Here is a 13,202-nt window from a genome sequence, read left to right as displayed (position 1 = left end):
AGCCTAGCACAAAATAACTAGCAAACTAGCTAGGCAAAAACAATGATGGTATTTAATTTAAACCTATATTATGAACAAATTTTGTAGAGTAGGGGAAGGAGCACGAAATTTTGTCAAAATTGGCAATGGATTTGATAAAACCACTGTATATTTTCTATCTAATCAAATTCTGTAGCACCTACTTCCTCAAACCCAACCTTACTGCTGATTTGTTTCCAACTAGATATTGTGAATCACTAAAAAAATGCACAAAATTTTGCCTCAGCAAAAGGAAAAATAAGGAGAGGAAAGAAGAATATATCCTCTTTGTTATTCTGTCTTGCCTTACTGTTTGGACACAGACACTTCTCTGAGGGGTCTGACTACCCAGACATGTATCATGCATTCCCTGATAAGACTTTTGCGACTTGAAAATAGAACAAAAATCCTAACTTTACTCTGGGGAAAAGTATACTCAACTTTTGCATTTGCGTGATAAATCTGAGACAAATCTGCTTATTAATCTAGCTGCTGTGTCTAATCCTATCATGTTGGGACATGTGAGGAACGTTACCTTTTTATAACTAACTGTGTCATATGACCGCAATCTCATGCAGAAAACAACTACAGCTGTTTCTTCCAAGTAAGCAGCAGCAGCATCTTTCCCCCCAACCCCTCTTTCTTTCTCTCTCTCTCATTGTTTACTGTTCTGGCCATCATGGATTGAACCCAAAAGCTACTAACTTATCAAAACAATTATCAAAGCCTCATAACCTCTTATTTTCTCTAGTGTAAAAATTCAGTGAGGTGGTTGGTAATGGAAACCCACTATTTCTGCTTGTGAAGTCTGCACATGAGTTGCACACACACACACAAAATGATAGAACAATGACAGAGAAGCAAATCTTGGAACAAAGATGAAAGCACAAGCTTGGGATGTTTGAGTCCAAGATACAGAAATGATAGAAGCAAACATCTAGCTTGTGGCTTGAGTGGTCAACCCAAAACTCATGTTGTATTTTAATTCCTATTGTGAGGTACTAAGCGGTGAGTTTTGGTCCCAGTAGAAATACTGCGCTGCAGTTATCTCTCTCTTTTTCCCCGTACTTGCATGTTTCCAAGCCCTCTGCCTTTCCTCTCCCTCTTTTTACTTTTATTTCTTCCCTTCTCCTTTCCTTCCTTCCTTTTACCTTCTTCCTTTTGCATCTCTTAATTCTTTTTCCTCTCAAGCTTCCAATCTTCTCTTCCTTCTTTCATTTTCTTTCTTCTCTCTCCTCGTTCCTCCTTCCTTTCACCCTCCTTCATCTAATGAAGAAAGCTAATATCCTGAGATAAAATCACAGTTTAGATTTTTTAACATAAAAGGATTATTTTTACTTCTTCATATTTTTAGTGTTAGTAATTTAGGGGACAGACAATTGTATTTATTGAGTACTCATTCATTTTCTTATTTAATCCAATAAAACAATAAAGAAGTCCATCTAAAGTATTTTGCTGAAACACTTTTATTTTTTAAAACATAATACATCATCGTAACTGTATAATAAAAATATGCAATATATATGTTTGATTTTTTAATAAAAATGGGCCTTTGTGATTAAAAAAGAGGTGAGTTCTAGTTGTACATTTAAGTAGTAATTGGGTCATGAATGTTTTGCTCTCGTGAATGGCTTAATCTATGCATGAATTTATTAATTAGTGCATTAGTGGGTTATCACAGGAGTGTGTATCTTACAAAAGTGTACTCTTTTTGATTTGCCTGTTCTTTCCTACCTGATAATGCCTTCTCTGTGTCACTGCTCAGCATTAGGCTCTCATCAGATGATAACATTATACTCTTGGAATTCTAAAACCATAAGTTTCATTAATCTCTTTTCTTTATAAATCATCCATTAGCAGGTATCTATTCATAGAATCTGAAAATAGACTATAATATACACATGTTTCTGTGGAAATGCAAGATCATTGTTTTGTTTTGTTTATAGGTATGGTAGCTGATCTGTGTAGAACACTAAATCAGAAAAGTTCTGTTATACCATAAAGCATTTTTATACATGTATCCAGATTGATATCATGCCATGCAATCATATCACCTCTTGCAGTAAGATAGACAATAACACCATTTATTTACTTGGATACTGACTTGGAAACACTATGATGACGCACCTACTTACAAAGTTTAACCAGTTACAATTGTACTACAAACATTATTTCCTACTAAAAATGGTACCACTCAGTCAAACAACCCTACTGTTTGATACAGTGAATAATAATTGAAAAGTTACTATCCACAAAAGGCTCTCATTTCTTTTTCAATTTACACCCAAACTGTTGTTTCCCCTCTTACTTTCACTCACCAACATTTGATTAATATGCAAATGTTTGTTCTGTGTCTTCCTTGCCTTTTATTCCAGATCTATGAAATTTATTCTTAGAACAATCCCATCACTGAAACCAGCATAGTAAAATATCAAGTAACTGCTAACTGATGAATGTAATTTTTATCTCTTCAAATTTATTCCTACCTGACATTGATGAAGAATGGTAAAAATGTTTGCCCTTTCTTCTCTGAAGTTCTCCAAAGAAATGTTAAACTCTTGAAAAAATCTTGCAAAACTACTTACAACGAAGTGCATTATGAACTAATATTCACATAATACTGATTTTTCTGTTTCTTCTTAAACCATAAAACTTACTGTTGAGTGGCATAACCTGAATGCTTCCAAGTGATCTTTACCTAGCTGTGCAGCCATGGGACTTTGATCCAGACCTGGTAGGACCCCACCCAGCATCCCCAAACACTCCAGGTTTTTTGGGTCATCACTTAAGTCCTCATGGACCCCATCCAGCAACCCCAAGGTAGCCAGGAGCTGATATGTATTCAGTGGCACGACCTTGCTGTGAGAAACACCTTCACAGCAATCTCTACCCAGCTGTGCAGCCCCAGGACCTAGCTCAGAACCTGGTTGTGCTCCACATAATAACCCCAAGAATCTGGGGAGCTTTGGTGCACTGTGTGGCATGAACTGAAGGCCTACCCAGTGTACTCCACCTAACACTTTAGCATACCACTCAGAACCTTGTAGGGCTCAGCCAAGTGACTTTAAATAGCCATGGCTTCAGTGAGCTATAATGGGGGGTTCTTAAGAGCTACCCAGCATGCCTCCCCATTTGGGGAGACTTTGAGTGCTACTGGAAACCCAGTAAGAACTGCCTAACAATACCCACTCACCTGGGGAAACTTCTTGCAGTACAGATATCCATCTTAATTCCTAGAAACAACTGACACTTTTCATTCAACTGTCCTAGAGGAATACAGGAAAGTGACAAAACAAAGGAGCAAAATTCAGTCACAAAACTCCAGTCCATTCCCAGAAAACCTAGGAGACATGGGCATAGAAGAAAATGCAGGACACTCACCTGAAACTTTTGAAATGATAGCAACTGAAGTAAAACAACTCCATGAAGCCATAAATGACCTCAGATCAGAAATAATCTCCCAGGTAAAAGGAGAAATGGTAAACACAGTGAAAGAAGTGTGCAATACATCTAAAGAAGACATTGTTAAAAAAATAGAGGAACACAGAAAAATTATCAAAACCTTGAATGGACAATATAATAAAGAACTAGAATGCACGAAACAGATTCAAAGAGATATCCAGGAAATCAAAAATTCCATTGAAACTTAGCAAAAAATGCCTCAATGAATGCAATGGTAGAATTTCAGCACTTGAAGATAAGATTGCAGCTAGTGAACAGGCAAGGAAAGGTCTTTTATATGAAAATAATAATTCCAGAATCTGGAAATAACAATTCAACAGTTTCAAGATGATGCAAAGAAAAACAACATAAGATTAATTGTTATAAATGAAAAAGAAGGTGACAACACAAATGATATCAAGAGGCTATTTACAGAAGTAATAGCTGGAAATTTCCCAAACATGAGATTGGAAAGTGTCATACAGAAAAGTGAAGCATATAGAACTCTAAATAGCCACAATCAAAATAAAACTATACCCAGACATATAATAATCAACATTCCAGAAATTCAACATAAGAACAGAATATTAAAAGCTGTTAGAGAAAAGAAACAAAGCTTTTCCTATAAGGGAAAGCCCATCAGAATCTCAGCAAACTTCTCAACACAAACAATAAATCAAGAAGAACATAGAGTGAAATATTTCAAACCCTAAGGGAAAATGCCTTCCAACCCAGATTAATGTACCCTGCAAAACTATCTTTCAAAATTGATGGAGAAATAAGATACCTCCATGACAAAGAACAGCTGAAGATCTTTATGACCAATAAACCAACCCTTCAGAGAATATGAAAGATATTCTAGATAGACATAAAAATAACTATGACCTCAAGAACACCAACAGAAAGAAACCATCAAGCAGCACAAACAATTAAACAGAGGGTAAAGATAACCAACAACAGAAAGATAATGTTAAAAATAAGCAAATATATCAGTTACATTGATTAATGTAAATGGCCTCAATTCTCCAATTCAAAGAAACAGACTCAAGAAATAATGTCCAACCATATGTTGTATACAAGAAACCCATCTAATTGAAAAGGAAAGTCATAGATAGAAAGTCAAAGGATGGAAAACAATATTTCATGCAACAGGAACCTCCCAAAAACTAGTGGCAGCTATTAGCAGACATTGAGAACTTCAAACCAAGAATAATTTAAAAAGATAAAGAAGGCCACTATACTTCTTAGGGAAAACTTCAAGAAGAAGAGATAACAATCTTAAATATATGTGCACCAAATATAGGAGCACCCATATTTAATATTAAAATAAATATTAATATAAATGACAAATCAAAAAAGCAATAATTCAATTATAATGGTAAACTTTAACAACCTTTTGACATAAAGAGACAGATCAACTAGATTGAAAGTCAGCAAAGAAATAACAGAGAATTGAATCAAACTTGTGAATAAATGGACCTAGTAGATAAGTACAGAGTGTTGCACCCAACAATATCAGAATATACATTCTTAGCTACACATGGAGCATTCTCTAAAACAGACCATATACTAGCCCACAGAACATGCTTAAGTAAATGCAAAAGAATTGAAATTATTTCATGCATATTACCTCATCATAGCGCTATAAAACTGGATATTATTGACAAAAGAGACTGAAAAATTTCCATAAACATATCAAAATTCAGTTATGTACTCCTGAACAATCAATGGGTCATAGAAGGAATTAAAAATATCTACAAAATACAAATACAAACAAAAATACAAATGCAACTTGCCAGAACTTATGCGATGGAATGAAAGCAGTCCTCAGAGAGAAATTTATTGTGAGGAATTCCCAAAACAGGAAATCATGAAAAACACACACACAAAAAAAACCTTGATGTTACACCTCAAACATCTAAAAAAGAAGAGCAAGTGAAACCCAAAGCCAAAAAGAGTGGAAATCAATGCAATAGACTCTAAGAAAACAATACAAATAATTAATGAATCAAATACGTGGCTCCTTGAAAGAATAAATAACATTGATAAGCACCAACCAGCCTTATTTTAAAAAGGCAGAGAAAAACTCAAATTCATGAAATAAGGAATGAAAAGGGTGAAATCACTACAGATCCTGTGGGAATGCAGAAGATCATTAATACATACTTCAAAAACCTTTACCTTTACTTTCATAGGTTTGATAACAATGAAGAAATTAACAGACTCCTAGAAACATATGAATTCCAAACCTTAATCAAGATGTGAAACTGTTGAATAATCCAACTTCAGTAATTAAACTGAAAGTGTAATTACTACCTTCTAAAAAGAAAAGTCGAGGTCCTAATGGATTCATAGCTGGCTTCTACAAGAAATTCAAGGAAGACTTAGCACCAACACCCCTCAAACTCTTCAGTGAAATTGGAAGGGAAACAATTCTTCCTAACTCATTCCTGGAAGCAAATTTTGTCCTAATACCAAAACCAGAGAAAGACCCAACCAAAAAGAGATCTTCAGGCCAATCTCCCCGATGGACATAGTTGCAAAATCTCTCAATAAAATACTGTCAAACAGGATATGCAACAAGTCACCAAGAAGATTATATACCACATACAAGGGGGATTCATCCCAGGAATGTAAGGATGGTTCAACATACTCAAATCAATAAATGAATCAACTTTATCAATAGTGTCAAAAATAAGAATTCACATGATCATTTCTATAGATGGATAAAAAGCTTTAGATAAGGTCCAACACTCATTCATGATAAGAACCTCACAAAAAATTTGAATAATTGTCTATACCTCAATCTGATAAAAGCCATCTATGACAAGCAATAGCTAGCATCATACTAAGTGGTCAAACATTGAAAGCTTTGACTCTAAAATGAGGAACAAGACAAAACTCTCCACTATCACCATTCCTATGCAATATACTACTGGGAATATTAGCCACAGCAATTAGATGAGATAGAAATAAAAGGAATAATTATAGGAAAGGAAGAGATTGAACTATCATTATTTGCAGATGACATGATACTCTATAGGAGACCTATAAAACTCCATTAAAAGACCTCTAAAACTCCATTGAGAGACTTCTAGATGTAATAATCAAATTCAGTAATGTAGCTGGATACAAAGTCAACACTCAAAAATCAGTACCATTCCTATACACAGACTCACTCACTGAGAGAAAAAAGAAGCCACACTCTTTAAAATAGCACCACCTCCAAAGTTGAAATACTTAGAATCAAGCTAACAAAGGAAGTAAAAGAGTACTGTGAAAAAAAAAATTGAAGGGGATCTCAGAAAATGGAAAGGCAATCCTTCTTCATGGATAAGAAGAACAAACATTGTGAAAATGGCCATTCTCCCAAAATTGTTATACATATTTAATGCAATTTCTATCAAAACATCATTAGCATACCTCACAGATACAGAGAAATCATTCCTGAAATTCATCTGAAACCAGAAGAGACCTAGAATTACAAAGACAATTCTGGGCAACAAAGACAAGGCAGGAGGCATCACAACCCCTGACTTAAAGTTATACTACAAAGCTACTGTGATAAAATAAACATTGTAACGGGAATAAAAATAGACCTGAAGATCAATGGAATAGATTAAAAAATACAACCACAACTACAAACATACTCTGTCATTTTATCTTTAACAAAGGGGCCAAACATGTTCATTAAGAGAAAAACAGCCTCTTTAAAAAGTATTGCTGGAAAAACTAACTTTCCATATGCCAAAAATTAAAACTAGACTCATGCTTTAATCCAAAATGGATCAAAGATCTAAATATTAAAAAAGAAACACTAAATCTGCTGGAAGACAAAGTAGGTAGAAATCTTAAAGATACAGGTGTTGGCAGAGAATTCATGAGGAAAAATCAAACTGCACAGGAAATATTTCCCAGAATCAACAACTGGGATCATGTCTTATTAAAAAGCTTTGTATGTCAAAAGAAATCTCCAACAGAGTGAAAAGAAAACCCATGAATTGGGAAAAAAAAACCTTAGTTAACTCTTCCTCAGACAAAGGACTTCTATCTAGAACATATAAAAATTTAAAAAATACAGGCCCTGAAATTCAAAGATCCAATCCAAAAATGTACATCTGAGATGACTATACATTTCTCAGATGAAGAAATACAATTGGCAAGTAAATACATGAAAAAAAATTTCAGTATCACTGGTCATTACAGAAATGAAAATTAAAACAAACCTAAGCTTCCATGTCATCCAGGAAGAATAGCCAAGATCAAGAAAACCACCAATAACAAATGCTAGAGAGGCTGTGGGAAAAAAGAGAACTCTTCTGCACTGTTGGTGTGAGTATAGACTGGTGCAACTACTGTGGAGGTTCATCAAAAATCTGAGATTGGAGGCCCCATTTGATCCATCTATTCCACTTCTGGGCATATTCCCAGAAGAAATGAAAACATCATATCATAGTGATATATGTGCAACCATGTTTATCCCAGCACAATTTGTAATAGCTAAATCTTGGAAATAACCCAAGTTCCCATCACCTTAGGAATGGATAAAAAGACGTGGTATTTTTATACAATGAAATACTACTCAACTATGTAGAAGGACTACATTGGTCTTTCAAAGGTAAATGACTGTGACTTGAGATCATACATATAAGTGAAATAAATCAAACTCACATGTGTAAATACTGTATTTTCTCCCTAGTGTAAGAAACTGAAATAGTAAATAAGATACAAAATCTTTAATAAATATTGTGAAATTTTAAAAAACTGCTCAAAAGGAAAAAAATAACTCAGGGAAAAGGAGAAAAGCAGGAAGAGAGAAAAAAAGATATAAATTTGTGTACTTATACTTAAGATCACTAAGATAGTAGTACTACTAATTCTATTAGTTCATGAAACAAAACATTTAATATCTGTAGGATTAGATCAATATTTCATGACTATATCTGTTAACTCAAGTAACTTTCCATGTAGGGAGTGGCTCGACCACCCCATTGCTGTCTCCCCGCCTCTCTCCTATGGGCATATGATGCACTTGCCTACATTAACCATAATCCTCTCCTGCTTATGTCACATACCCAGACGTGATGATGACCTATCAGAAACCACCCCATAGCCTCTTCCTGTCCCACCAGCCCGCCCTTGGCCTATAAAGGATGCGACCACTTCCTGAATAAACGAGGCTTGATCAGATTCTCTCGATTTGCTTCAATCTCTCTTTGTTTCCCCCCTGTTTTATTCATCCTCATTCCCCTACAGGTATATCCCACGGATTGATCTGCAGGCTGGATCAAGTGGTGCCCAGTGTGGGGGCTCCTGGCACAGGGGAGTCAACAAGGGAGCCATTGGAGAACTCCGGCTAAAAGTGAAAGCAAACTGAATTAAGGACTGAGGCCTGTGCAGACAACTACCCAACGTGCTGCCTGAGTCACAGTGAGTGAACAGCAACCCCATTCCCTTTCCTGGACATGGGTCAAGCATTGAGCGAACATGAATTGTTCGTGGGAGGCCTTGGCAAGGCATTAAAGACAAGAGGAATAAGGGTTAGAACAAAAGAATTGTTGCAGTATTTTCAGTTTATCCATAAAGTTTGCCCTTGGTTCCCCCTAGAGGGCTCTATAAATACCAAGAGGTGGAAAAGAGTAGGAGATTCTCTAAAAGATTATTATAGAGTTTTCGGTACAGAAAAGATTACACTGACCACCTTTGCATACTGGAATTTAATCTCTGAGCTGCTTGCCCAGCAGCATGCAGATCCTCAGATTGAGCAGATGGTCACACAAGGCCCTCTGAGCTACACAGCCTTATAGTGCCCCTAAGATGATGTCTGCCTCCGGCAAGCCTCATGGCATTCTTAAAATGGTGCCTGCATCCGGCAGCTGACCCTTAGCAGTTCTCGTGGCCAGGCCCTCCCCTACAGGGGGAACAACTCAAAATTGGGAATGCAAAACTAAACCCCAAATTATGCCCAAACTAAAAACTGATCAGGGCCTTGCCCACAGGAGTGTAAGTCATATCAGATAGAGATGCATAGCTCCTGTTATGATGCTGTACAAGAATGTACTGGCAGGGGCTGGGGATTTAGCTCAGTGGCATAAGCGCCTGCCTTGCAAGCAGGCAGTCATGAGTTCGATCCCTGGTACTGGTAAAAATACAAAGAAAAAAAAAAAAAGAAAGAAAGAAATAATGTATTGGCTTAGATAATGCCACTTATTTTACAGCCATACTTACAAAAATAAAAATGGCAGCAGCCAGAGGAGATTGAGGCCTCAACCCCTCTATATTGGGAAGCCCCATATACACCCAAGCCTCCTGCAAAGGCAAGATCAACAAGCCGGTCTGTTGGTATAAGAGGACTCCAATCCATGTCTCAGATGGGGGAGGTCCTCAAGACAAAATGAGAGAACTTTATGTTGAGAAAACTAAAAGAAATAGAAGACAGTCTATTCCCAAAGATCAATTACCATCTGTTAGCTCTCCCCAAATCACAGGGTGTGGATTTAGACCCCCAAACTTATGATATACTTTCAGCCACTCATCATGTACTTAACCTCACTAATCCTGCTTTAGCACAAGACTGCTGGTTGTGCACGGCCTTAGGCAGTCCTATGCCCCTAGCCATCCCCTCCAACTCAACAATTGACCCCTCTCATGATCCACATAATTTTACATGTAGACCTTCTCAATCATTTCTAGTCCAGCCATTAATAGCACCCAACATATCCATGACCTGGCTACAGGGCTCTCTCCAAAATGATTCTACCCTTATAGATATGGGCCATCTCCTGTCCTCTGCCTGTGTTCAATTTGTCACTCATACAGGACCCCTGTGCCCCCCGACAGGACACATTTTTGTCTGCGTTAATAATAGGGGCTATACCTATATTCCAGCCAATTGGACAGATACATGCATAACTGCTTCCCTCCTACCCAACATAGATATTGTCTCAGGTGACCAACCTGTCCTGGTGCCATATTTGATTACATTGCTGGCCACCCAACACGAGTGGTAACACTGATCCCGCTTTTGGTGGGAATGGGCATCACTGGCGCTGTAGCCACGGTTCTGCTGGCCTCATCGTTGCCTTAGATAAATACACTGACCTGTCCAACCTGTTGTCTAGAGGAATAAGGGTTAGAACAAAAGAATTATTGCAGTATTTTCAGTTTATCCATAAAGTTTGCTGTATTTTCAGTTTATCCATAAAGATGTTCTTGTCTAAAGATGTTCAAGTCTTATCCTTTATGATAAAAACTCTCCAAAACCCATTAGACTCACTGGCAGAGGTTGTTTTACAAAACAGACGAGGGCTAAACCTGCTCATGGCAGAGCAGGGGAGAATCTCTCTTGCCTTACAGGAAAAATGTTGCTTCTATGTCAGTCAGTCCGGGGTTGTGTGAGGCAAGCTCCAAGAAATAGAAGAACGCTTCAACAGTGACAACAAATGGCCACTAACTCCTTCTCCTCGATGTGGGGGGGACTTTTCCCTTACCTAGCGCCCCTTTTGGGTCCCATAGCTGCCCTGTTGCTTCTCCTTTCTGTGGGTCCTTGTATTTTTCAGAGGATTATGACGCTCATTAATAACCGAATAGGCACGTTTATGGCAAAGCCCATTCAGATACACTATTACCAGTTGGAGATGACAGATCAACAAACCTACCGGGAAGGAATTCCCACAAATGGCCCATATGACGATGCGGCCTAACCGCCCTGGGGCAATGGACAGACACAGGCAACTAGGTCATGCATGTTATTCCACTGGCTGCCTAAGACAGGCACAGGACCAACTGCTCTCCTGCAAGCCCATGATGGATTAAGGCCTGGTTGGGTTCATGTAATGAGGTTCCTTGACCTAAGACAGGCACTGTCCTCACAGGGCCTGCCATACTCCTGATTAAATAATATAGAAAGGAAGGAGATGTAGGGAGCGGCATGACCACCCTATTGCTGCCTCTCTACTCTCTCCTGTGGGCATATGATGCATCTGCCTACATTAACCATAATCCTCTCCTGCTTACATCCATACCCGGATGTGATGATGACCTAACAGAAACCACCCTGTAGCCTTTTCCTGTCCACCAGCCTGCCCTTGGCCTATAAAGGATGTGGCCACTTCCTGAATAAACGAGGCTTGATCAGATTCTCTCAACTTGCTTCAATCTCTCTTTGTCTCACCCCTGTTTTATTCATCCCCATTCCCCCTCCATGTATACCCCACAGATTGATCCATGGGCCAGATCATTTCCACAATTACTATGCAAAACAACAAAATTTGTTATGTCCCTACCACTTTGTTTTGATAGCCTATGTTGTCATTGTTTGGGCTCTTTGTTATAGTTATTTGTTTGGCTCTTGCTTATTTTTCTTATATTTGCTGTGTTTGGTTTTGTTTTTCCTGCTAATACAGAAAGGTTAGATATACATGTATAGTCTTAGGTATGCCTAGAACTACACCTAAATAATTGATTTTCATATACGTGCTGCTACATTGAAGAAAACAGACAACTTGGTAGATATTGCTGATTATCCTATTATTTTGTTCTGAAGTCTAGTAATGCTTTTATTCTCAGTCCTTACTGGCTTTAGTCTGCTTTAAATTATTTGATTTCAATATGTGTGAAGGTATGGACAGCTAATTTGAAGAAAACAAGAAACATTATGATAGCCATTATTGATTTCCCATTGTCTGATTTTGAAGACTCAAAACACTCTCATTCTTTTGTTTTGATTGCTTTTATATTATTTTGATTTGTATTAACTTATTGTATATGAAGTATGGCCAACTATTTCAAAGAAAATAAGAGACATTATGGCAGCCACTTTTGATTTCCTGTTGCTTGAGGTCCTGTGTTACTTGTATTGTTTTACTCTAATGTTTTATTTTATTTTGTTTTATTCTTTTTAAAATAAAAATAAAAATAAAAATTTCAAACCAATGGTTCTTCTGAAACCTTGATCCCAGCATCTGTTTTACAATATTTACTGGTGATTAGTGCTGTTTCACAGTATTTATTTAGAGGATCAAACCCAGCTGGGGTTGTTGTCTATCTGGGACACAGTTTTGTTATGTTACACATGGAAAAGTACCTTAATCATAGTGTTTGTTATTTTTGATAAATTAAGCTCAAGGTATATTTATTCCCTAGGATGTGTTTATTGGACAGAACTGCCTGCCAAATAAGTGTGCTGTATCATATATAATATATTCATTCAGCAAACATGTATTTACCTCATACTAGGAATCACAGAGGTATCTGGTGAAATAGACTGCTTTCTCTAGGAGTGAACATGAATAGATTGCTGATTATCTTAGAGAGTGTCTCTGTTCCAATAAGTGTTCAGTAGTAGTCTGTTGAGTAAAGGAAAATATATGCTCTGTGATCTGAGCCTCTCCTTTAGTACATGCATCAACCCAGGCTAAATTATGTCTCATTCCATGTGTCTGAGACACAAAGGACTTATATGGGTTTAAAGGGGTAGCTCCTCTCTTATTCACTACCTTAAAATTGTTTACTTTGGTCATCACTACATCCATAATGTCTCACTATGCACTGTAGCAGCAACACAGTGAATACATGTGTTTAGTGAATGTCTTTCCTAGATGTGTTTTGGGCATGAATTACCAGGCAGCACTTCCTCACCTGTCACACATGTACGATGTCTCTTCATAGACAATGTAAATACAAAACAAAACATGCAGTTGTTTTAGTCCTGATCAACATTCCAAGTTCATCTCATAAGCACT

General features: G+C 37.3%; 1 protein-coding gene and 1 long non-coding RNA gene across 11 annotated transcripts in view; one reads left to right on the top strand and one right to left on the bottom strand.

The window, feature by feature from the left end:
- Positions 1-13,202, bottom strand: part of Grm7 (glutamate metabotropic receptor 7) — an 808,103-nt gene that overhangs the window by 583,822 nt on the left and 211,079 nt on the right. The gene's annotated exons all lie outside the window — the stretch shown is intronic.
- Positions 8,650-13,202, top strand: part of LOC111757882 (uncharacterized) — a 149,934-nt gene continuing 145,381 nt past the window's right edge. For both annotated transcript variants that reach the window (XR_002792139.2, XR_010051295.1), the window contains exon 1: positions 8,650-8,889. This is a non-coding gene — a long non-coding RNA (uncharacterized LOC111757882). The remainder of the gene's footprint in view (positions 8,890-13,202) is intronic.

Source organism: Cavia porcellus, unplaced genomic scaffold (genome assembly GCF_034190915.1).
Source record: "Cavia porcellus strain 051 isolate PalLab524CR breed Dunkin Hartley unplaced genomic scaffold, mCavPor4.1 scaffold_13, whole genome shotgun sequence".
Classification (NCBI taxonomy): domain Eukaryota; kingdom Metazoa; phylum Chordata; class Mammalia; order Rodentia; family Caviidae; genus Cavia; species Cavia porcellus.
This window is presented reverse-complemented; position numbering and strand designations above follow the sequence as displayed.